At 41.3% G+C, this 22,693-nt stretch overlaps 1 protein-coding gene across 4 annotated transcripts in view; it reads left to right on the forward strand.

Annotated features, from left to right (window-relative positions):
• Positions 1-22,693, forward strand: part of NCALD (neurocalcin delta) — a 393,861-nt gene that overhangs the window by 202,997 nt on the left and 168,171 nt on the right. For 3 of the 4 annotated variants that reach the window (XM_053208637.1, XM_053208638.1, XM_015078032.3), the window contains exon 3: positions 6,591-6,639. The exons of the other annotated variant lie outside the window; for it this stretch is intronic. The gene's annotated coding sequence lies outside the window, so the exon portion shown is untranslated. The remainder of the gene's footprint in view (positions 1-6,590; positions 6,640-22,693) is intronic. 4 annotated transcript variants of the gene reach the window in all.

Below are 22,693 nucleotides of genomic sequence, written 5' to 3' on the forward strand. Positions count from 1 at the left end.
ACAGTTTCTCCTTTTGAAGATTGTTATGTCAAGTAAAAGGGGTAATATATGCAAAGTGCTTTGCATGGTGACTAGGATATGTCTATACCCGTAAATGAGAGTATTTGTGCTAAAAGGAAAATGGAAGAGACGAGAGGAAGAAGAAGGGGAGGGAGAAGAACAGAGGGAGAGGGGTAAAGAAAGAAAAGAGAAGGGGCACTTAGGTGGCTCAGTCAGTTAAGCGTCCGACTTCAGCTCAGGTCATGATCTCGCGGTTTGTGAGTTCAAGCCCCACATCGGGCCCTCTGCTGTTAGTGCAGAGCCCACTTCAGATCCTCTGTCTCCCTCTCTCTGCCCACCCCCACACTTGCACTCTCCCTCTCTCTCAAAAATAAGTGTATTTTTTTATTCTGTATTTATTTTTGAGAGAGAGGCAGTGAGACAGAGTGTGAGTGTGGGAGGAACAGAGAGAGAAGGAGACACAGAATCTGAAGCAGGCTCCAGGCTCTGAGCTGTCAGCACAGAGCCCAACGCTGGGCTCAAACTCACGAACCGCGAGATCATGATCTGAGCCGAAGGCAGATGCTTAACCAGCTGAGCCACCCAGGCACCCCATAAATAAACATTTTTTAAAAAAGAAAGAAAAGAGGAAAGAAAGAAGAAAGGGAGGAAGGAAGGACGGAAGGAAGGGAAGGGAAGGGAAGGGAAGGGAGGGAGAGAGGGAGGGAGGGAGGAAGGAAGGAAGGAAGGGAAAAGAAAGGTTATATTGATTGTCACCTGAGGCATCTGCTACAAGAAAAGCCACGCATGTTCATAGTTCTTGCTAAATAATGTCAGTGACTATTTCACAGCTCAGGACACAAAGTCTTGCACATGTTTCACTAGAGTCCTGAGTCCAGATCTCTTTTGCTTCCCACTTCAGTTCCTTGGTATTCCTCTGATAGAGCGTCTGACTTGAGATGCGCTCTCTCCACTCAGGGTTGCTTCAGGGCTGCCAACATGACCTGACTAGCCTTGAAGACAAAGGCCTGACCCTCATCCATTGGAGGTGTGTTGGTGTTTCACCCAAAGGATAAGTGAACTGTTACAGGTCAACAGCCGGGTTCTTATTTAAAGTCTAAATCATCACTGGGCAGTAATTTTTACCTTGGGATGGATTTTGCTTGTTTACTGGTCCTTGGAATACAGGTAATTCATACTTACTCTGCCATAGACTGGCTGACCTTGCAGCCCACAAAGTAATTTGGTGGAACAGTCCAGGCTGGCCTCAAGCTCAGCTTTGTCAGAAACACTGGTGCTGGGGCCACAGCCTTCTGATTATGACACTGTTAAGGAGTTTCTAGTTCAGAAGGCAAAATCACTGGCAAAATCCCCCAAAAAGGAGGCGCAAAAGATCTGCAACAGAAACAAATACCAGAGCAGCAATATCACCACTTCCCTGGAGTAGAAAGATTCAAAGTAACGACCGAAGGCAACTGATATCCTGGCTACAGAGGGGCACCTTCACTCATACCCCCACATACTCACACACCGGTACCAGTGAGAGATGGTTTGGAGACAACTGTTTTGAGTTCTGTCTCAGGGAGATAGTGTAGAGCCAAGACTTCATAAAACTCAGTGGGCTGAATGGTGCTAATTCATCCTGCTGCACAGCTTTCCTGCACAGTGTTCCCTGAGGGAGGTGGCACACTTTGATGAATCTGGATCAGGGGACTTGGCTTCTCCTGACTTCCTAAACCAGATGCATGGACCCTCTTCTGCTTCCTATTTAGCATGATGTAGGAGGAGGAGGACCCTCTGATCATGGAGAAAGGGCAGACTTGAAGGATGGGAACGCACAGGGCCAGATGCACTGTGAGCTCAGCAGCTTGGAACCCTACCATTTGGCCCACATGGTCAAACGTTCTTGCAAGATTTTCAGGAGAAGGAGATTTTGACTATAAATGGTTAAGAGTCATGGTCTCCGCATCACGACTGCATTTACCCTCATGTGTGAAAACACTGGTGTAGCCAGAGGTGACTTTAGGATCAGTCTAAGAGGAAGCTGAATTGGGGATACATTCTGTTTAAGTTTAATAAGATATATTTATGTGTTTTACAGTCACTTCCATGTATACATATATCTGGTGGTTAGTTAATAAAAATATGTAGTTATGCTAAAGTATTTTTCAGACTTTGGAACCATCTGTTCCAGGCACTTGTTTTAGCAATTCTCACGGGGAAACTCCCCTTATTTCTTTACATGGTATAGGGGGAAAAAATAAACCATAACACAGTTCGGAATGTGGGAATCCTGGATTATGAACGTGGAAACTAGCACCACTACCCTTAACTCTATCCATTCCCCAAGGATCTCTGTCTCCACCGAATCCCTAACCCTAACCCACCTAACCTGGCGATGACACCTGTGGCATTTTTAATGATTTATCCCACACTCAAAATTGTGGCTCACAGGAGGACAGTGGGAGGTATTAAAGCCGAGGTCTTTGGAGTCAAATGCTGGCTCAGCCACTTGGTAGAGTGGGAGCTTGGGTGTGTTATTTAACTTCTTTAAGCCTTGATGTCCTTAAGGCTTGTCCTTAAGGGTTTTAAAATAGGAATAGGCACTCATGGAGATGGTTTCAAAGATTAAATCGGATGACTCCTATGAAGAGCTTAGCTCAGTACCAGCACATGGTTAGTGCTCAATAAAAATTCTTTACTCTGAGACTTTTCAAACCACATTCGTCCTTTAATCAGCCCCTGTGGTCACAGAGAGCTTTGAATGTAATCATCAGGAATAAACTGAGACTCCCAGAGCCAGGAAAAAATAAAAAGTTTATTGGAAGGATATTAATAGCTTAAAGAGCCGAGGGAAGAGCTGGCCAAACAGGCTTTGGGGAAGATGGGAACCAGGGCAACTGGGGGTCTCAGAAGCAAGAATACATAAACCATCCTTCTGAGATGCTGCTGCTCCAGAGAGCACAGCTTCCATTCCTTCTTAGTCTTGTCTGCTGTCGGTTTAAATGCCCAGGAGGGAGAACCAGCTGGCCTAGCTTGGCTCGGGCCCTCCTCTGTGGTCAGAGGAGTAGATGTCTGGGCTTGGCTGCCCCATTAAAGCCACAGGGAGCTAGGGGACAGTTCTACAAGGTCAGAACACTGGAGAGACAAGACTACCTGTACTCCATGGACTTCTTGCTAGTTGTCCCTAAGGACCTGCGAAGCAAATATCTCTTGACTTTTGACTTCTTTGTCAAAATGTAATTGCCTTTTGTAATAACCCAACATCATTTCTCCCATCTTTACAGGTAATCATTCCTGATTTTGCATGACTTCTATAATGATTATTCACTCATACAGTCATTTATAAATATTTGTTGAGCACCTACTAGTTGTTTACCTCAGTGAACCAAAGAAATCCCATGCCTTCAAGGACTTACCCTCCAGTGGGAGGAGACAGACAGGCAAAAATAAACAAATATATGACATCAAGCGAGGATGGTGCGAATGACCAAGTGCTAGAGAGAAAAACCATCAGAAGGGAAAGGAAAGAGTAAGGTGTATGTGCAGGTATTGTTCACATCAGCTCTTCAAGTTCCTGTGAGTCTGTCATCCAAATGTTCACATTTTGATGATTTTATTTGTTTACTTGTCTGTCATAGGTGACTAGCTGGCTTTTCCCCTCTAGGAGTGAGCATCTTAAAGGTGAAGTCATGTTGTTCATTTCCCTGCCTCATGGTGGATGCTCTATAAATGTTGAAGGAATGGATAAACACACCCCTTGGAGTATGGCTATTGCCTGATTGTATCTTTCTGCTGGTGAACCAGCCAGCCATTTTCCCACACAGGGCATTGCAGGCGGCCTGAACAGAGGGGATGATTCCATCTAGGCTCTGCCCTTGTAGGCTCTCTGTAAATGTTGCTGACTGACCAATTGACTAGGAAAGGCATTTGCTTAACCCCATTTATCCAATCTCTCTTCCCTGGAATCAGTTTTGTTTCTTTTTATTGTTACTGATTTTATTTTTGTCATATCATGCTTTCTGAATTTAAGACCAGCTTTGAGCAAGAAATGAAAAAAAATACCTATTTCTCACAACTCGAGTCACAGAATCATGGCATCAGAATGAATCATAGCATCTGAAAGAAGCTTAGGAGAGCACCCAGCATAAGTGAGGTTGGGCTATGAGGAACAAGGGCAATAGCAATGATCCTTTAATGGAAATTAGTATCCTATTAAATCTATTCCCTCCATACTTGATTTCCATATTTGCTGATGTGGAGAGAACTAGATTAATCCTCATTTAAATACCCAGTCTAAAAGCAGGAAACAAGAGGGGCACCTGGGTGGCTCAGTCAGTTGAGCATTCAACTTTGGCTCAGGTCATGATCTCGTGGTTCATGGGTTCGAGCCCCACGTTGGGCTCTGTGCTGACAGCTCGGAGCCAGGAGCCTGTTAACGATTCTGTGTCTCCCTCTCTCTGCCCCTTCCCCACTCATGCTTTGTCTGTTTCTCTCTCTCTCTCAAAAATAAATATTTTTTAAAAGGCAGGAAACAAGACAATAGAAGGTTTAAAATATTTTTATTCAACATTTGTGTAAAATAGAGCAGCACTGATGGCATGATTAGAGGTGGTCTCCACCATAGCAGGGTTCGTGGCTTTTCCCTTTAAACCATGAATGTTCTGCCATTGACACAACTCTCTAGTTGCAGTGGTAGCTGTATTTATACATGGTCAGCTGTGTCGTGAATATATTTAGCTTATCCTAAATGCCCCTGAGAGGATGAATATCATCTGTTCCTAGTTTAATTGTGTTTTGGAGCATGGCACATTTTTTTTTCCAGATGAATAAATATTAAGCCTTTTCCACTTCCTGAGGAAGGTTAGGGTTGGATTCTGATATTCAAATTACTAGAGTTATTAAATCAAATGAAAATGAACATGTAAAGGGCTATTCGATTCTATTTATAAGTCCTTGTCAGAATATGCTGCTCAGTGAAAATGGTATGTTTTGGCATCCAAAAAAACTAGATATCAACACTGAGACCAGAAACCATTGTAATCATCATTAGCATGAGTGGATGGTATAGCTGACAGATAGGATGGTTAGAAATAGTGGTGTTGATAACTAAACAATATCCTCATACAACATGTAAAACACCTCAAAGCAGTTTGTATCTGAATGCGCTCAGACTTTCATATCATAAACCTTGAAATTTTTATATGCAAACCAAAATATATAAGGTAACTATTTTAAGCACTGACACCATGAAAAAAGGATTTGCCTCAGGCTTCTGAAAAAACAAATTTGGCCAGCTGTATTTATTTGCTCATAAAGCATAAACTTCCTGATTGGGATCCTAAAGGAAAAGAAAGGACCAACTTGAAATGGATGTCAGGGATTTTAGAGTTATTACATGTACTTTTCTGTATAAAGAGACCTAGTGTTGGGAAGCAACCACTGAGATATATAGCCTTTATTGTATGTCAAAGGGACGTACGATATGTATGAACATACAATATTGTATGTTAAAAGGGACAAATTATATTAACTCTTTGGTAAAGCTTCTACTTCTGCTTTTAGTGTATTTAATTCTCTGTTAAATGCTTGGAGGAGTATGAGTCCTTGGTGTATTGACGGAGATATATTTTGCGATGATTGGTATACCATCAAATACAAAGAAATTGGTAGAATGTTATATTTTTTTCTACCATGTCATTTGGAACACGTTTTTCTTCTTGAATTATTATAATTTTTAAAATAACAGTGGGGGGATACTTAGAAACTCAAACAATTGCACATTTTGGTATTTTATTCCTAATAAAAGTGATACTTGATATTTAAGAATTCAGTGATATGTGTTGGGACTTTTTACCCTACATATTTCCTAAGAGGGCTTTGACCCATTGATAGTTTGGTTTTGAAACTATATTCGCTAGATTAATTAGATTTTCTAGACTGGTACACCCAGAGGTACTAAGATGCACTTTTTTTTCCTCAGAGAGAGGTTGCAAATGCCAGAAATAAAATCTGAGAGAGCACCCCTCTCCCACGTCCATTGGCAATGGGATTCAATAGATCACAGCCCTCCCTTGAAGTCTTCCTAATCAAACCTGCTTGGCTAGGCTCCTCACAGGCTAAACCCTTTGATTAGTCCTTTCCTCTGACCTATGAATCTAATCAATACATTATTCCCATTTATGGATCTATTTTATTGTGATTCCTTATTATTGCATTAAGGCACTGTGTTTGCTAATTCTTTCTGGCATGTCCCTAAACTTTGGTATTTCTAGAAGGTGGTTCATATAATGCTCACTCTGACCTGAAAAATTAAGGCCCATATTCTTGACGATCCCTTCCCGTGAATCCATATCCTCTTCCAAGGAGTTCATAAATATCAGCAAGAGGTCAATGCCAGAGTCCCCACTGTGTTAGCCTCTGCCTCCTTTTTCTAGGTGAGTCCTTTCTGCCCAGCCCATCTCCCATTCCTAAAACGTGTTATTGACAACTAAAGCCACACCATGGGAAGCTTCCTAGAGCTCTGCCACTAAAATCTGTGGGGATGGATGACGTTGCGGTCCTTGAAGATATTTTCATTCACTGTGGTTATTTTGCCTGTTTTCCTTTAGATTATCTTGGCTTGGTCTCCAGGAACCACCCACTAGTGACTGTCAAAAAGTAAGTGGACACTTCAAATTGTCTTTCAGTCAGCTGTAAATGGAAATCTCAGTTTTGTTTAATGACTTTCACAAAAGACAGTTTCACTCAAATATTTTATCAGCAAACAGTGGCATAATGACTGAGAGTTTCATATATGGGAAAAGATAACCAAGCCCTCTCTTTAAAATTTGTGGAAAGGATAATAGATAGATATGAAATAAGTAAGACACTGCCTATCACCCTTGGATATTACCTTTAGCTTAATAAAGTATATTTGCAGCTACTGAGCTGAGTGGTTTGATTTTTCCATCTTCATTCCAGGCAGCTGCCAGAGTCCTCTCAAGGGGCATATTACAATAGCTTCTTCCTTCATTTTAAGTTGGGCTGTAGCCCAAGAAAGTATCTCAAATGGCATTAAGCCAAGTAATGTCTAGCACAGAATTTAGCACCTAAGGGGCACGTAATATTTGTTGGAGAATGAACGTAGGTGGGTTAATTCATCAATTTTCTGCTCTGTGTGTTCCTTACCACTGTGAGGCAATGTGGTGTACTGGTTAGTCCCCCAAATCTGAAGCCAGATGCTTGGGTTCAATTCCTAGTTCTGCCACTTACTAGCTGAATGACTTCGGCCACATGTCTAAGCCTCTCAGTATCCCACTTTTTCCCTCCATAAAATGGGACTAGTAACATTACCTATCTCGTTGTTGTGATGAGCTTATTACAAGGATGAAATGAGTTAATATGTGCAAAATGCTTAAAATAACGCCTGACATATGGTAATCTCTGTAAAAATGTTTGTTTAATAAATTAAAAAATACATTAAGTGTATAGGGACATTCTAAGGTCCCATGTTTAGAGACTGAAAAACTGGTTTGGCCTAGATGCCATGACTCTTCAGTAGCAATAAACACACCGATCACCCAAATCTTGGTTTTAATACTATTTGCCAGTAAAAAGGATCCAGGGCTCCTTCAAGAAATGGCTAATTTAGAACTGGGGCAAGAAATATGCAGAATGAGCCTGGAGCATCTTATAGTGCCAGAAAGTAAGGTAGTGCTCAAAGAAAAAAAAAAAAAAGAAAAGCAAAACAAAACAAAAAGCACCTCACAATGGCATAACACACAGTGCATCACAAGGATACAGGAACCAACTAAAAGTGCTCCCAGTGTCCAAAGTTGAAGCAATTTGAGCAAGAAAATAAATAAAGTAGTAGTATAGTCCAAGGCATGAAATAAATATCTATTCAGATATAAATAATTGGATAAATATATGAGAAGAATAGACAAATATCCCATGCTGAAGAATTCCAAATACTGTATGTAGATACTCTGCTTTCTGTGAAGTTAACTATAACTCCCAATGGGGGTTACACATAGTGATTTTCTTCCAAGGAGTGAAGTGGGAGAGGGAGGGGAAAAAAAGAATAAAGTTCCATCGAGAAACCTGGCAAACACTACCTCAAGCCAGGTAATCAAGATTAACATCAACAGTGATATGTCATGTTGATAGTGGGTATCCCTGTAGGATGCGATAAGAATGGTGCTTTACCTCTGGTCCTCTTCCCCAGAACACATTACCCCAGTCTAATCATGAGAAAAACATAGGATAAATTTCAGTAGAGGTACACCCTACAGAATACCTGACCAGTATTCCTCAAAACTGTCAAGGTCATTAAAAATTTTGAAAGTCACAACCAAGAGAAGCCTAAGGAGACAAGACAACTAACTGTAATGTGGTATCTTGGGTGGGATCCTGGGATGGAAAGAGGACGTTAGGTAAAAACTAAGGCTATATGAATAAACTATAGAGTTTAGTAAATAATAATGTATCAATGTTAGTTCGTTAATTGTGAAAAATGTCCCATACTAAGGTAAGATGTTAATAATGGAACCTGGGTGTGGGATATACAAGAACAATGTATATACTATCTTCATAATAATTCTGCAAATCTAACACTGAAATAAAAAGTTTATTTAAAAAAATAAGGAAGTGTGCATATTGAAAAAAAACTGGTTTGGAGGTATATTTTCCATTTTCCAAGTACCAAAATAATATTTTGAAAAATGTTGAATTTAACTAATTTATATTTTGAGACTCATACATAGAGAATTATATTCTGCATTGAAGTTTTTAATTGATTAAAGGTGTACACATATCTAAAGCCTTCTGCTATATTTCTGCTGTCCTCAAATGGAGACAGAAAATAACAATTGGTAACACAAACCTTTTTTTGCAAGAATAACTGTTTTCGGAGCTAACGTGGATTATGACTTGTGCATTAGTTATACGTTGCAGCATGACAAATTACCACAAATTTAGTGACCTAAAACAGCATATAATTATTATCCCCCAGTTTCTTTGGATCAGGAATCTAGGTACATCCTAGCTGGGTCCTCTGCTTCAAGTCTCATAAAGGTATAATCAAGACGTTGACTGTGCTTTGGTCCTTTTTGGAGCTTGAGTTTTTTCTTCCAAGTTCATGTGGTTGTTGGTGGCATTCAGTTAGGGTTGTAGGACTGAGGTACCCTGTTTTCTTGCTGGCTGTCATGTGGGTGCTCTCATCACCTAGGTATTACTCCCAGTTCCTGGTCATGTGGCTGCTTGCCTCTCACAGGCCCTGTCACAACATGGCAGCTGACTTCAGAACCAGTAGGAGAATGTCTTACTCCAGTCGGCTAAGATGGACCTAAGAAGGTCCCTAAGAAGGTCCCATAATGTAACCTTACCAAGAGAGTGACTCTCCCATTGGCTTTGCTGTATTCTGTTGGCTAGGAGCAAGTCACAGGCTATGCCTGCACTCAAGAGGAGAGGCTTGGGGGGCCTGGTTGGCTCAGTCAGTTAAGTGTCTGACTCTTGGTTTCAGCTCAGGTCATGATCTCATGGTTTGTGAGTTGGGGCGCCTGCGTCGGGCCCTGCGTGAGGTTCTGCACTGTCAGCAGATTCTGCTTGGGATTCTGTCTTTCTCCCTCTCTCTCTGTCCCTTCCCTGCTTGCTCTCTCTGTCTCTCTCTCAAAATAAATAAATAAACTTAAAAAATTAAAAGGAAAAAAAAGAGGAGAGGCTCATACTAGGGCCTGACTCATTAGGGATCACCTTAGCATATATCCGCTACAACAGGAGACTTTTGAAACAGATCCAGGCATATATGAGCAAACTAAAGAGGAGAACAAACTGGAAATGCTGGCTTCTTGTTTTCAGGCAGACTGTAGCTTGAAGTAAATAAATAAATTTCATCCCCACCCCTACCCCCGTACACAAAATTATGTTTAAAAATACTCCTCAAAGTTTAAAAATATTCATCAAAGTTATCAAATGAGACTTATAATTATTTACGACGAAGGAGCCAGAAAAAAATATTTGGAGATAGCTCATAAATACATCACCATTTTCCTAACTAGTGTTTTCTTTTTTGTTAGCAGTGAAGCAATTTGGACAAAATTTTGACAACATTTCTGCATTTTAAGAAGTCTCATAAAAGTTTAAATAATACAATCTTATTTTCAACATTTTATGACTTAATTTTTTTCATTGTTGAGACTGTTTAGTGTTTTAATACTTAGGTTTTTAAATTATGTCTACTGATACTTATTTTTGTTTTTTTTTTAAGTTTATTTATTTTGAGAGAGAGACAGAGAGAGAGAGAGAGCAAGCACGGGAGAGGCAGGGAGTGAAGGAGAGAGACAGAGAGATAGAGATAGAGACAGAGAGAGACAGAGAGACAGAGAGAGAGAGAGAGAGAGAGAGAGGGAATCCCAAGCAGGCTCCACACTGTCAGCATGGAGCCTGATGCAGGGCTCGAACTCACAAACCATGAGATCATGACCTGAGCCAAAACCAAGAGTTAGACACTTAACTGACTGAGCTACCAAGGCACCTCTGTCTACTGATAATTACTAATAGTCCGATACTGTTTAGGTTATAATTTTTACATTTTACATGTTGCTTATAAATTTGTGTATTTTAAATATATTAAATATTCATTTTCACTGATTTCTTTTTATGGATTCTGAATCCTTTTCTTATAAAATGTTAAATACAGAAATACTGCTGTCGTCATTTTGCTCCACTATAGTAGTCACCACCCAGATTTTCAGGAACTCAAAAATATATGTATTTTTTTCTGATGGCTTCTCATAACACCAAATGTTCCAGAAATGCTAACATTTAGGCATTGGAACAATATTTGCCAAATGGCTGCTTGCATTTGGAAATAAAGCACAGGTATCGTTTTTTAGACCCTGTGTCTAATTGTGGGTTTGTATAATGTGATCACTGTATCTGTACATCTCCACAGAGATAATACAAACCTATTAGCTGATGGAACCAGAGACCTTTGTTGATTGTATCTCAGATATGTAGCCACCTTGAAGAAAATAGGCAACTTGTGGAAATGAGGCTTATTAACAACAAAGCTGAAATAAAAAGGAAATATATATATATTGCAATAATTCAATGAAGAAACTCAAAAAAGGAAGGCTTTCTTGTGGCTCCTCCTTTTTTACCCTTTACCTCTTTTTCAAGTCTCTTTCTACCTACATTTCTGTTTTCACTGCTCATTCACAACTAAGCCTTAGGCTGTAAGCTGTTGGTTTCTCTTGTGCAAGGTGTACAAAGGGTTGTTATTCACCTGTAGCTATTGGTAAAATAACTCATTTAGCATATAAAGGTCAAAGCTTACTTGCTTTCTTCCTCGGGGTTGTTTTCTTTGTGGGAATTAAATAAAGGGATCTTTAAAAAAATACCAAATATGTTAGAGTAAATAGAAGTAACCTTTCCTGATTGTGAAGGAAGTATTCAGTGAAAGCCCAGAAGAAGAGAATTTGGCTTCTACTGAAGGTCACAGGATAAAGCCATTCTTTATCAGAGCTGAATTTAGTGGTAGGTCTTGGAATTTGCCAAGGTTTTAGGCCCATGGTAGTCATCAGATCTCTTTTCCTCAGTATTAGAAGGGCTTAGACTTGCCTTTGCCATCAGTTTTAATATATAAATCTAGATACTTTCACCTATTACTGAAATTCTGGATTTATTTATTATGGTTGGAGCAACCATTAGATCCTTTCATTTAAAAAGCTGGGCTTATTTTCTAAATAGTATCTCTGTATGCTCTGTCTTCAGAGCATAAGATGGTTTCTAGACCATCTTAACATTATTTTGCATCATGGTGATTGAATCCAGGTTGGATTTCCTTGTTTGGGAGTGCTGAGGTAGCAATTGGTTGTGGCCAACTTGGTCTTCTTTTGACAAAAGCCAGGCATTTACCAATTTATCTCTTTATTTGGTACTGTTCTTGGGGCCCCATGTACCCCCGTGAAGCTGAAACTACCTCCTCCCACACTGTGCTCTTCTTTTCCTGAGTTTCCTATTACACATATTTTCTGTGCCTGGTCATTCCTATCTTGTCTTACTCACCCATTGTTCGCTGTTGATAATTTTTCTCTACAAGGAGACTATAAGCTCTTTGAGGGCAAGGGTTTCTTGTGTTTTATGCCTTCACAAGGCTCATGGCCCTCAGCACTTGAGGCCTACCTGCCACCATGTCCCATGCCTCTAACTCTTATGCCTGATCAAAAAGTATTTCCTCAAATCAAGAGAATTCTGTACCTTCTATTTGCCTCACTCTGTGCTGGGAGTCACAAAGGTGGGGTCAGTCAAGCCAAATGTCTACTCCCATCTTCAGACCTTCCCATTTTCCTCTCTGGACCCCTCTGCCCATTCCCAGAGCTGCCAGGCTCCTGTCTAGGCATCTCTCCTATGACTCATTCTCCAGAGCCCCAACCTCACTGAGGTCTCAGCCAAGTATGACTTTTCTTAGGGCAATCATGTTCTTATAGAGGAAGACTTCAAGACCCCAAATGATGTCCTCCAGTGTTGAAAGTCCAGGCACTGTGATAGGGAACAATGGGAATATTTTTAACCCATTCTTGTCTGGCTTCCCTTGAGTCACATCACACAGGTAGATGCCTACTCTGCTCCCATTCCCACCCTGCCTAGGGACTATTTAAAAAATGGAAATGTTAACCTCGGTCCTTACGGTGTGAATAACCTAGCAGGAGAGCTGGACTACATGTGCCTACAGGCAGACTAGCATATAGCTTAAGAACCTTTCTAATCACATGGTCCTGGCTTCTAATCTCAGTTTTTCTACTCATCAGCTTTGTGGCCTTGTGCAAGTTTCTAAAATTTTCTGAGGCTCATTTCTTTCATCTGTAACACCAGGGTAGCCAAGCCCATCCCGAGGGGCCCCTGGCTGGCTCAGTTGGTAGAGCATGTGACTCTTGATCTCAGGGTTATAGTTTGAGCCCCACATTGCATGTAGAGATTACTTAAAAATAAAATCTTAAAAACATTAAAACAAAACCCATCCCAAGGTTGTTATGAAAGTTCAACCAGCTACAGTATAGCCATTCTTGGCACATAATAAACATGCATAACATGGGAGCCATGAGTAATAATAACTAGAGTGGGGTGCCAGGGTGACTCAGTTGGTTGAGCGTCTGACTTTGGCTCAGGTCATTATCTCACAGTTTGTGAGTTTGAGCCCCACATTGGGCTCACAGCTGTCAGCTCAAAGCCCACTTCAGATCCTCTGTCCCCTCTCTCTGCCCTTCCCCTGCTTGTGTGCGCTCTCTCAAAAATAAATAAACATTTAAAATAATAATAATAATAGCAATAATGATAACAACTAGAGCTAGGGAGGATTGTAAGTCCAACCAAGGCTGTTGGAGGTCTGAGGCTGAGAACAAGTATGTAGAGCAAGGTATTGAAGGCGGAGAACGTCCTAGAAAGGACTTTCTGTCCTCATAGGAAAACATGAGTGCTGTTCAGTGTCTGTCTGTGCTTACTTAGCCTTAGGTACATAATCCTCTGATCAGTTTGCCTGCAGAGGCATTTTTGGCTTAGAAGCAGCCTACTGGGGAGTGGAAAAAGTATCAGTGGAACCCATGCATTGTGTTCCCAACATTGTTACTGTACAGAGGATGGGTAGGGTAACTTCACCCCTTCTCTGAATTGTTTGTTTCAGACTCTGTCTCCTCCATTGGACTGTGTGGTCCTCAAAGCCAGGACCCAGCTCATTCTGTTATCCCCAGGCCACTGTTGAGAGTATGTGCTCAGTGCTTAATTATTGGTAGAGTGATGGAAAGGATAGAAGATGCTAGTGTTTTGCTGTAGCACACTAGTGATCATATAAAAGATATACTAAGACTTAATATAAGTTTATGAACATATTTTCTCTGCATGCAAGAAAATGACTCAGTCAAATGAAAGAGGGGACTAGTGTGGTTTGTGGTTCTCCAAAGCAACATTGTTTGTGGGGTCAGGGAAGAAGAAAGATGTGACTTGGGAAAGTTGCACCAGCCTTGAAAACGATGGTTGTGCTTCATGGAAGGAAAAACCAAAACCAAAAAACAATCCCTAAGCACGTGAAACTGGAAGAGGAGTCTGTGCAATCTAGCCTGGTGCCAAAAGGGACGAGTTGGCAGATTGGAATGGATCATTGCAAATTCCTGCCGCCACCTGGCTTGTGATTTAGCACTTCTCTGAGCTTTTGTCGTTCCATGATATTTGGGCCTGAATTTATTGCCATCTTATTGTCCTTGTCAAAAGCGATGACTTTTTTAAATCTGTATGTTTTCCTTGATTCTTGTTTATACCTTGCCATCCTGCTGTTTACAAGATTGGTCTCTCATACTCTGCCTGGGGTGTTTCTATTCCTGTGTAGTTAAAAATTGCCAGAGGATTGTTTGAGCTGCTCTATTTTGAAGAATGGAGAAGCCATGTTGCCCTGTGGAATCCCAGCATGGTGTGGCATCTCCTCAGTGAAAGAGGCACACAGCTCTTATGAACTTGTGACTGACTGTGAAATTTTGCACATTCAACTATTTTAGACACTTGAGACTGCCTGTTGTGCATCTTGTTACTGAGATATAATATCAGGTGTGACCTGTCACATGGGCTGATGCCTCCTTGGAAGTTGCCTGGAATAACATGAAATGTGATTTCTTTCCAAAATAGAGTGCCTGCCATTTTCTCCCCAGCTTTGGGTTGGAAATGATATCCTAATGTCTTGCATCGCTCTTCTCTGTTCCTGCATCCTGTCCTCACTTTGGGTTGATTATTTCCCCCATCTGAATGGTCTCCACAGTGTTCTGTGTGATGCTCCTCTTGATGACAAAATCATGGCGGCATGTGGAACAAGTGCAAGTTGGAAATTGTTCCTTTGCTTTCTTGAAGCATGCAATCCAGAAAGGTTAGGGGTTTGAACAGAAGTTGCTTTGATTACAATTGCTTTGATTATAATTACAATGGCTCCAAGCTCCTAGAGGAAATGACCTTTGTCAGAGGTGACGCCGGCCAAGGTTGGCTTTGCTTTGGATCCTCTTCATGGTGCCATCCTTCTAACACCCCCTACACTCCCTTCAACCCCCCACTCCCTAGGTATCCTTCTCTGTTTCTGATGCTCCTGTTTTCCTCAGATCTTCCTCATCAGGGTAGACAGTGCTCCATACTTTAGCTTCCTTCCCTTAAATGCTGATTTCCTCTGATCAAAATTTCTCAGATATTATTCCTCAAGTTACTCACTGTGATATGAACATGGATGGTATTGGGTCAAAGATACCTATGCTGGGTGTGTTCCTCTGGAGTGGAAAAGAGGTAATGAAAACTCACCAAGCCTCAGATGATCTGGGTTTTTAATTCTAGTTTTGCTACTTATTAGCTGGTGACCTTGGGTTATGTTACTTACAGTTTCTATGTTCTCACTCATAAAATGTACTTGATGAGTTCCTGCTAGAATATCTAAAAATAGGAGATTTTTACCTTCATGGATTATTGTAAAGCTCAAATGAGACGAAGCATTTGAAAGCTCTTTATAAATGAGAGTGATTCTGTACAAGTGTAAGGTAGGAAGGCAATAAAGTGCCTCAATCATGTCCAAAATATCAGCTTCTTGACAGATAATGTGAGGTAGCAGAAGGCTTCAGCCTGGCTTTAGTATTTTTGATAATCTCATTTTATCTGAGCCTCTGTTTCATCATGAAGGCAAAAGAATGGAATCAAACCTCATGAGATTGTCATAAGGATTAAATGAAATGATGGGTGTAAAGTTTCTTAGCATAGTGCCACTTGGCACTTAGTATGTGTTTAATAAAATGTTATTCCCTCTCATCTTAATATGTCCCTTAAGAAGTGACTCTAGAGAGGGGTGCCTGGGTGGCTCAGTTGGTTAAGCGTCTGACTTCAGCTCAGGTCATGAGCTCACAGTTTGTGGGTTCGAGCCCCGCAATCTGGAGCCTGCTTCAGATTCTGTGTCTCCCTCTCTCTGGCCCTCCCCTGCTCACGCTCTGTTTCTCTCTGTCTCTCAAAAATAAATAAATGTTAAAAAAAAAAAGTGACTCTAGAGAGTCTGGCCCAAGATTTTCCACATGCATCAAATCTACCTGTGTATGTGGCAGATCCAGTAATCAAGATGGTATCTTTTTTTTAAATTTTTTTTTCAACGTTTTATTTATTTTTGAGACAGAGAGAGACAGAGCATGAACGGGGGAGGGGCAGAGAGAGAGGGAGACACAGAATCCGAAACAGGCTCCAGGCTCTGAGCCATCAGCCCAGAGCCTGACACGGGGCTCGAACTCACGGACCGCGAGATCATGACCTGGCTGAAGTCGGACGCTTAACCAACTGCGCCACCCAGGCGCCCCATCAAGATGGTATCAAAGCAGCCAAGAGGAATGATCTAGTTTAAAGGTAACATTAAAGAGATGTCTATCATTCTCTAAAATGGTCATGGATTCTGATAGTGCAAAAGGTGACACGGGCTTGATTTGAAGGGGTGGGGAGGGAGGTGAATGGGGCACTCACTTTGGCACAAAATTGAAGCAGGCACTGTAGAACTCCATAATCAAGGTAAATAATGTTAAATACAATATTTTTTAAATTAAAATTCATGCAAAAAATCATGATGAACACACTATCAACATTTTACATAAAGATAAGATCAGAAACAGTGTTCTGCACAGTCATATTAGAGCCTGAGACAAAAGAAAAAAATCAGTAATTGTAATCCTGTCTTTATTTAAACCGTTGATATTTTGTTTATTGTAGATGTTTTTGATTTTCAAAAATATTGCATTAAAGTATTATTTATTTTGATTGCTGAGTTTTTTGGTGCCTTTGTAAGATTGGTGCCCAAGGAGAGTGTGTTACCCATTCCATTAGCCTCATCTTGCTGCCACCCTGGGGTGGTGTCCACTCAGCTGGGAGGAGAGTTCCAGAGCGGGCTTCAGGTCCCCACTTCCTGTTTCCCCTCACCCACTCTGGGGTCCTGGCTTTGGTTTAAGTATAATTTTGTGAAAAAAGAAAAGACTATATATCAGATGAAATTCCAGCCTTCTTTCTAATCAAGTGACTACCATAGTGAGATATACTTAGGAAAGAAAACATGAAGTAAATGGTTCATCAGGAACTTAATTGAGGTCAGAAGGTCAGCAAACAATGACCCACAGTCCAGCTGCCTGTTTTTGTAGGAAAAGTTTTATTGGCACACAGACCTGCTCATTTGTTTTTGTGTTGTCTGTGGCTGCTTTGGGGACACAATGGCTGAGTTGAGTAGTTGCAAAAGGGACCATGTGGTTTGCAAAGCTGAAAACCTTTACTGTCTGGTCTGATGTAGACCTCTGATTCAGCTTATCAAAGCACTCAGATGTTTTTGGATCAGTATGTGGGGTTGGCGACAGTTTAGAATATACTGTCATTTGGAAATTTATGTAACAGAGAATTCAAGTACATTTACAGAGAATATTACCTTTCATTTGTAAGAACTGGGGGATATTGAGAAGGTATCAGAGTTCAAAAAGTAAGTCAAGAGAGGCAGCAGAGAATAGGTGAGATCTCTGTCTGTCTGTGCCCCTGCAGGTCCTCTATCAGAGTCCAGTTGTGACTTGACATCACAAGGCATGAGATGTTTCTACAAGCTTGACATTGCCCCTAACTGGTAGAAAGAAAAAAATGGGTTTGTAGAAAAGTGAATTCATTTGTTTTATCACATATATGGTTTGTGGATTTAATTACTTAATTTCTGTTAATATGGATAACTTAGAGCTGATTTCACAAATTCAACAGTATTTAGTGAACACCCATTTATGCAGAAATTGTAAGAGTCATGCTCAAAGTAGTCTACTTCTAAGTTTGAGTGTGAGCAGAGATAGGAAACCCCCAGACATGGTGTTCTGATGTGTCTGAGGTTTGGGGTGCATAGAGGAGATGACAGGGAGACTAAGAGGAGAAAAATCAACTTATGGGAGGCCCTGAATGCTGGCTAGGGAGTTTGAATTTTAACCAGGAGCCACTAGAAGCTTCCTTGATCAAGGAAATGGCATAGCCACCCCCGTGCTTTAATTAGGATATGAACTGAGTGTGGAAGAGTGGAAGGTGAATGAGAATAGAAGTAGGGGGACTAATCAGAAGATGATTTCACTAGCCTAGTATGGTTTATATAAGTCCTATAGAGATGGCAGGGGCCTCCATTAGCAGTATCCATGTTCATGGGAAGAAAGATCTGATGATGCCAGTGAGAGTAGTAACATTAACCAATATTCAGCCACTTGACTAGGGAGGACTGCTGGATTTGTAATTGAGGTGGCTGGGAGGGTGGAGGAGGTATTAGTAGAAATAGAGAAGCCAGGTAGAAAAGGTTTTGGGGTCAAAAATAATAAGTTTGACTTTATATAAAATAAATTGAATATACTATAAAATGCCCAGGAGAGAACAGAGGAATGCATGCGAGAGGGAGAGAGGAAAAGGGAGAGGGAGAGGCAGAGGGAGAGGGAGAGGGAGGGAGGAGGGGAAACTGCTGCAGATGAAATTTTAGAAGTTACCTGATAAAAGGTAATCATTGAAGCCTGAGCATCAAAAACCTCATAAGGGAGGAAGTTAGAAGAGATGAGCATTGAAGAAACAACTATGGTAGAATTGCCAGATAAAATACAAGATGTTCAGTTAAGATTGAATTTCAGATCAACGAAGAATCATATTTTAGTATAAGAATGTTCCTTGCAGTATTTAGGTACACTTCCACTAAAAAATATATATGTTGTTGATTTGAAATTCAAATTTAACTGGGTATTCTGTATTTTTATTTGCTAAATCTAGCAATCTTTGCCTGTGGGGATTGCCCATAATTATGGGATGGTCAGAAGAGGAAAAGATGGTATAAGAGCCTAGGGAGAGACAGACAGGACCCAGGAAAGCTAGGATATTGTACTATCATGGAATCCAAAGGCAGAGTGCTGAACAGAAAGGTCAAGACCATTGCTTTTGGCTACGTGGAAATCATTAGGGACCTTAGAGAAAGCAGATGGGGGTCTGGTTGCCACGGGTTAAGGAGTAAATAAAGTAAGAGAGATGGAAGTGATCTGCGTAGATCTCTCTTTTACGAGTTGTGATGGAGAACAGAAGGAGAGATATGAGATGGTAAAGAATAACAAAATGGAAGGCAGGTTTTCAGGATTAGAGAGGCCGAGGCTGTTTGCCAGCCTCTGAGGAGCCCAGGGTAGTGGCATCCTGAGGATGTAAGAGGGGTGATGGGATTAAGGGATGGAGTGAGTTGTGGATGATGCTGGAGGGGGAGAATCAGGATGTAAATGGAGGGATTAACCTTTGCATGGAGGATGCTCCCTCTTCATCCAAGCCATGAAAGAAGGAGGGGGAGATAAAGATGTGGAGATTTTGGAAGTAGGGAAGAAGAAGGAAGGCTTTTATTTCTTTTTGCTCTCTGTGCTATCAAGTACATGTTATGGAGAAGGGATTAGGGGAGCAGGAGGGGAAGACTCAGGCTCAAGATACTCCCTCTTTGCTGCTTGCATGGGACAGATATGATGAAGAGCTCAAAAGTGCATGTAACTCATCTAAGTGGGAACCATTTATTTTCCTCGTGTTGTATCTTCCTTCAGCGCTAGTGATCCATATTAATTCGTAGTGTAATTGAATTTCTCACCAAGGAGGGGAAAATGACAGAAACAGAATTTAACAGACTCACTTTCCTCCATTTTATTAGACCAGGAGATCCTGGCCATGAAAGGATCAGGATTGTTTGTCTGTGTCTCCAATCTTAGAAGGGGGCAGTAGGAGTATCCAGCAGAAGCCTTTATGGGGAACATGTGGAACTCCTACTCTGTGAGATCTACCATGCAGATTGTGTCATGTGGGATTAATAGCTTTGCTATGTCACACCCAGCACACCAGACACTCAGAGACATACAGGTGGCACGCACTGTTCCCAACTACCCTCTGCTCTCTGGGACTGAGGTCAAAAGATGGCCAGGCTATTCTACAATAGTGAGAAGGTGAAGTTGAGGAGCAAAGCAGCCTGGAATCTCTTAGCTGCTTTTCCTCTCTGCTGTCAAAAACAGGCATGCCATTTGCAGCACAAGGAGGGAGCCATTTGCAGAGCTGTGGAAGCCTGAGAAAGCTGAGAAAGAGTTATTTCAGGGAGGGGGTAGGGTGGTGCTGTCTGCCTGGGGAATTCTTAGTGCCTCCACCTCCAGAGAACAGTAACCTTTCCAGTCCCTTTTCCACAGCCCTCTCTCTCCCTCCTCCTCGCCCCCAGCACAAAGGCACAAATGAAATTCCTAAAAGTAGACTACTACTTCTGCCTAGTTATTTTTAGTATTTGCTGTTAGTATTTGTCAAGCTTTTCAGTGTTAATTTGTCCTCCTACCCGTTTCTCTTCCTGCCTCCACGTGCTGGGTTTGGTATGGAAGAAGCGTGTACAAGAAGCAGCTGGCGATCGCCTAGAAACATCTCCTAGAGAGAGGAGGCTTGAAAATCAGTCTCCCTCACCCCCACCCTGAAGAGAAGAAAGAAAGATCTGTATTCCATTAGCTTTGGAGAGCAACATAAGCATTGTTGAAAGTGAACCCATTAAAATGTGTAGGTGGTATTTAGCCAGGTCAAGAGCCCCAGTCAAGGAGCTGGGTCAGAGAAGCAACACATGAACAAAATGCCATAATACACACAAAAAGGGTTGGCGACCAGGTGAACAAGCAGGATGCCAGAGGAAGATGATGCCAGAGGAGAGAAAAGTATAAAAATACATGCAAAGATTAAAGGATCTGAGGGAGCAGAAGGGTTAAAATAGGAAGTGGTGAAGTGGGATTGAAAAAGCTAGAAGGGGCACCTGGTGGCTCAGTTGGTTGAGTGATGGACTCTTGATTTCAGTTCGGGTCATGATCCCAGTGTTGGGCTCTGTGCTGAGTATGGAGCCTGCTTGGGATCCTCTCTCTCTCTCTCTCTCTCTCCCTCCCTCCCTCTCTCCCTCCCTCTCTCCCTCTCTTCCTCTCTCTCTCTCTCCCTCTCTTCCTCTCTTCCTCTCTCTCTCTCCCTCTCCTTCTCCCTCTCCCTCTCTCTCTCCCTCCCTCTCCCTCTCCCTCTCCGCCTCTCTCCCCTCTGCTCAAGTTCTCTTTCTCTGAAATATACATACATACATACATACATATATACATAAAAACAGAAAAGAAAAGGCCAGAGGAAGAAAGCTCTGTAGCACCCAGTACTGTAGTATTTTACAGCTTAATGCTGAAACATTGCTTGTTCCTGCCTCAACTGCCTGCCCTGTCTCTGGGAGTCAGTTATGCCCAGAACAGCCACATTTTTCTGGAGAGGAACTCCCAGGACATGTTCTAGAGAGAGATGTTGAATGAAAGCAAGACCTTTCCAAGTGCGAGTCGTATCAGTCTGCATGGTCATTCAACCCCTTGTCCCCCCATCAATGTATTCATTTCTTAGGAAGCAGAAAAGAGTTGCTTCCCTTTGCAACATCAAAAAAAAATGTTTTGGCTTGATTTTTGTGTTCTTTTTAAATTTTGCTATGTTTTTCAGTTTCCTAGAAATTGAAAAATATAATAAATGAAGTAAAAAGTGTTTAATGAGTGGGTTCAACAGTAGAATACAAGAAACAAAGGAAAGAATCAGTGTACTTACAGATAAAGTAATAGAAAGTACCCAATCTGAGGCACCTGGGTGGCTCAGTAGGTTAAGCCTCTGACTTTGGCTCAGGTCATGATCTCACAGTTGCTGGGTTCAAGCCCTGCATTGGGCTCTGTGCTGACAGGTCAGAGCCTGGAGCCTGCTTTGGATTCTGTATCTCCCTGTCTCTCTGCCACTCCACCTCTCTCTCTCTCTCTCTCTCTCTCTCTGTCTCAAAAATAGATAAAAATGAAAAAAAAATAATAAATTACCCAATGTGAACAACAGAGAAAATAGAATCAAAATTGGGGGGTGGGGGTGGGGAGACAGGGCCTCAGGGGACCCAAAGGGATATAAAAATTGTATACCGTGTGTATCATCGGCATGCTAGAAGGAAAGAAAGAGGAAGAGGAGACCAAAAAAGTATTTGAAGAAACAATTGCTGAAAGTCTTCCAAACTTGGTAAAAGACACAGACCTATAGTTTCAAGAAGTTGAGTAAAACCCCAAACAGGATTAACCTAAAAAAATCCACACTAAGATACATCTTAGTCAAAGTTCTGAAAAATAAAGTCAAAGAAAAGATTTGAAAGCAGCAAGAGTGAAATGAGACCTTATCTATAAGGAGAAACAATTAGATAGTGAATTCCTCATCAGAAACCATAGAGGCCAGAAGTAAGTGGCAGAATATTTTCAAATGTTGAAGGAACTGTCAACCCAAGCAATGAAAACATCCTTCAGGAATGAAGGGGAAATAAAGACATTTTCAGCTGAAGGAATACCGAGTAATGTGTCACCAGCAGGCTCATCTTAAAGAAATAGCTAAAGGAAATTTCTCTAAACAAAAAGGGAATGATGGAAGAGGGAACATCAGTATGGAAGAGAGAATAAAACAAAGAGTAAAAATAGGGATAAATACAATAAGCTTCCTTCTCCTCTTAGTTTTCTAAATTAGATGATTGAAACAAAAATTTTAACATTGATGTGACTCAGTGTAGTAGAAGAAATGTTTAAGAAAGTTATTTTTTAGGGGTGCCTGGGTGGCTCAGTCAGTTAAGCATCGACTCTTGCTTTCAGCTCAGGTCATGATATCGCAATTGGAGAGTTCGAGC

Source organism: Acinonyx jubatus, chromosome F2 (genome assembly GCF_027475565.1).
Source record: "Acinonyx jubatus isolate Ajub_Pintada_27869175 chromosome F2, VMU_Ajub_asm_v1.0, whole genome shotgun sequence".
Classification (NCBI taxonomy): domain Eukaryota; kingdom Metazoa; phylum Chordata; class Mammalia; order Carnivora; family Felidae; genus Acinonyx; species Acinonyx jubatus.